Below are 3678 nucleotides of genomic sequence, written 5' to 3'. Positions count from 1 at the left end.
CAGATAATATTCGTACATTAGGTTCTTTAAATTGTATCTGGTTTAATATTGTTTGTTTTAAATATATAGTGTCCGGTCTCTAATTTCTCCTACTTGTAAGATAAGGCCTAAAACTTCAGGAGATTCACAAGTCAAAATGACCACTAGTCTTGTGTCAAAAGCTATTGTATACACTACAGGTTTATTGCATATATTGTAAACAGAGCTTAGTGTGTTGTATATTGTCTATATACTGTGTATACAATGAGCACCTGCAGTGTTGGAAATTAACTTTATAAAAGAGCAATATTTGCACCAGGATTTATTTTTCTGATGATTATTTTTAGCCGAATAGCCCCATGTTTGTTTTCCCACTAAAAACATCTAATCCTCCATTTATTTAAAAATCCAGTAATTAAATCCACGCCACGTTCAAACATTGTTAACACTATTAAAACTTGATTTGTATACATTGCAATGAGCTAAGATTACTTAATTTCTCTATTGAAATCAATTTAAAATTTGCAGTTTTAAAGGTTATGTTTTACTTTCATGTACTTAATCAAGAATAAAATAATACATTGCCTTACCAGACAACTCGGAGCTAATGTCTGTAAAGGCACTAAATCTATAGGCCTAGAAGGGAGTGTTAAATAAAACATTAATATGGAGTCTGCTGGGAGACCTTTTTTTTTGTCCCCATATTTTAAATATTTAATATATTTACTCGTTCTGCACTATGGCTCCAGGAGCCACTGCATTTCATGCCCCATTCGGTGTCAGAAAAAAAGACTGGAATTTTTTGTGATCCATTTCTAAATGCATGCTTCACATAATGGATTTATTTAGTAAGAGCATGGTAATAATTGCAATTTACCAAAACTGACTATCATGGTATTCCTCTCCATTTATAATGAGGTATGTTTGCAAATTTAGCATGTTCAATTCAGATAGGAAAGCCAACGTCGACTAGTGCTAATAATAGGGTGATTTGTCTTTGTCTTGAAAATTTATGTTGAATTAATTATTAATTGATGAACACGATGGTTTTGTTTTGCATATGATGGATTGCCAATACACAGTTAACAACTAAAACTCACTGCTGGATAACATAACCATATAGCTTACGGGTTGCAGCTAGTGAACTTCAATACATCTTCATTAAGCAAATAGGTGTATCATGAGTTACAAATTTAAATACCATGGTTAAACTACATTGTAGCAAAGCATGGTTAATTTGTGGTTACCATAATTTAACTAAATAAAAGTAGCTTTTTATTGGTTAAAAACCTATACTGTAGAAATTACATTTCAAAATATAAACAAAATTTACTAAAACATAAATTCAGGTAATCTGTGATACTTTTTCGATTTGGACTTCAGCTCTCTTTTTCAATGTCTAACTAATTAGAACCACAAATTAGACTGTTTGGAAATCCCTAAGATGTTTTCTAACCAAGAAAACATTATATAAACATTATCGAGAAAATCAATGCATGCCACACCTATTAGTATTTTTTAAGACAGGTCACTTCGTAATCTAGCACATGAAAAAGGCTGGAGTTTTCATGGCCTTAAAAAGTATATACTTGCCATATTTATGCATGCTAAACACAATTTTAACATTTTTTTTTTTTTTTTGTGAGTGATTGTGTGTTTAAGTATGAAATAGAGACTGAGTGTGGGCAGTATGAGTGTGTGTGCGTAAGTGTGGGTGTGGGTGTTTATTCATTTGTTTCAAAAACACAGATTTCTTTACAATTTAAAATGGCATCTTTGGATATATTTTCTTCTGGAGATACTGCTGTCCTAAAAACAAACAAAAAAATGTAAATAAAAAAAAATTGACACATACCTTATGAGCGTTATTACAGAACATTTTGGCGGATTTAAAACCTCGACTTTTCCAATCCTCGGTATACCTTGAAAACGGTTATTCTTCCACGCCTAGTAAGGTGTGTGTGTGTGTGTGTGTGTACACAAACATTGTATATTCCATCTTTGTTGTCATTAAACTTATAAAGTCTCTCAATGCATATTTTCCCAATCGAAGGCTGTCCAAGATAAGCCAAATCATGTTGCAAATATGATTGATAAGGAGGAACAAATAAAAAATGTTCGAAAGAAAAAAAAATCTAAAAGCTTCATATATATTTTGTTTCTTGAACAGATCACAAACATAATTTAACAACAATTGCGAACATTTTCTTATTTATTATGACAGCTTCATGTCCTTAACATTAATCTCAGAATCCTGTCACTGACCTGATCATCCAATTTTGATGAGAGCGAATTCCTGATTGTCAAGTGCCCTGCCTTGATTTTGTATGTTTAGCTTGTAAAATACATATTTGCCAAATTATTTACTAATAAAACACTAGTAAGGAACAAGGGGGAAATGCCACTACATAAATATTTGTACTACGTCTTTTATCCTCACCCACGGTTAATATAAAGTAGGCCTATATTTAACAGATGAGGTAGACAACAAGGACGAATTTTTTTTTAATAAACCAAAATGTTAGTTTCGTTATGTTAATGTCCATCTTCTACAGGGCGTAATAAAATAAACGGTTTCATCAAGAAAGAGAAAGCAAGAGAGATGCTCGTTGGCAAACTAGCACCAGGAAATCGCGTTCGCGCCATTTCGTTCGGCTTCGGAGTCACTTCGTTTATATCCGTCACCACTCGGCTATTTCCGGCCCACTCTCGGTCGCTTTCGCCCAGTGCAGTGGGGTTGATGATCGGATTTTCGTCTCGTTCTCTGTGTTGTTGTTCTCGGTGACGCGACGGAGGTGTAGCCTGACGCGGTCTCTTACGTGTCGGCCTGAATAAAAGTGGAGCTCCGAGGGCTCGAGAGTGACGGAAGGAGTCTGTATCGGTAAGAGGAGACAAGTGTCCGGAGGGAAAGGGCTCGTCCAGAATGGCATAAGAGTCTGGTTTGGGTTCGGCCCGTTGGAAACAAAGAGATCATGGCGGCTGTAGTTGTTGCATGGAGAGGGAGGGGAGGCAAAACGGGAGACCAACTCAAACCCAGGGTGGGAAATCTTGATGCATGGTTGATCGTTTAAAATGCAAAGAAATATGGATGCACAACACCCCTGGTTTTCTTTATGCATCTGTACAGATCATATATGTGGGTTTTCCCCTTTCTTGTTGAATTGTTTCACACCCTGGTTTCAAAAATGTGTGCTGCTAGGTGAATTCAGGATGTAATACTCTTAACGTTATATCATTCAGCAATGATTTAATCTTCTCTAATATCGTTGATTCATTGTGCGATTTATTGGACACGCCCTGATTATATTGCAGTCCTCCTGGGCTGAGTTATTATTGAAGTTTCATTATGCACGTTTCTAAACGAGCACCCTAAAGCAAATAACGTTAGATGTGGTTATATAAAAGTATAGCAAACTTTTTAATATCTGAACATTTCAGATGGCTAATAAAGAAATGCTAAATTGTTGCATGTTTTACATTAAGTTGCACCAGCCGATTTCAATACATGCGATTTAGATGATGCATGTTAAAGCATTTCTTCTGGTTTGCCAACAGTGTTTTTGAAATAACTAAACCGCGTTTTTTTTTTTTTTTTTTTTACATCAGTAGGTTTAATTTTAGATGCATGCTCGTTTTTAGATGTCAAGATTTACGAATGTACAGCAGCTACACGTTTCCTTGAATAATCTGTCTGGCAGA

At 35.0% G+C, this 3678-nt stretch overlaps 1 protein-coding gene across 4 annotated transcripts in view; it reads left to right on the top strand.

Moving 5' to 3' along the window:
* The first annotated feature begins 2745 nt into the window (after positions 1 to 2745).
* The window catches only part of creb1b (cAMP responsive element binding protein 1b), a 14877-nt gene continuing 13944 nt past the window's right edge, over positions 2746 to 3678 (top strand). For 2 of the 4 annotated variants that reach the window (NM_001441411.2, NM_001017818.3), the window contains 1 exon segment: positions 2746 to 2860. The gene's annotated coding sequence lies outside the window, so the exon portion shown is untranslated. 4 annotated transcript variants of the gene reach the window in all.

The sequence above is a fragment of the Danio rerio genome, chromosome 9 (genome assembly GCF_052040795.2).
Source record: "Danio rerio strain M-AB ecotype USA chromosome 9, GRCz13ab, whole genome shotgun sequence".
Classification (NCBI taxonomy): domain Eukaryota; kingdom Metazoa; phylum Chordata; class Actinopteri; order Cypriniformes; family Danionidae; genus Danio; species Danio rerio.
Note: the sequence above shows the minus strand (reverse complement) of the source record. Positions and strands in the feature narration are given on the sequence as shown.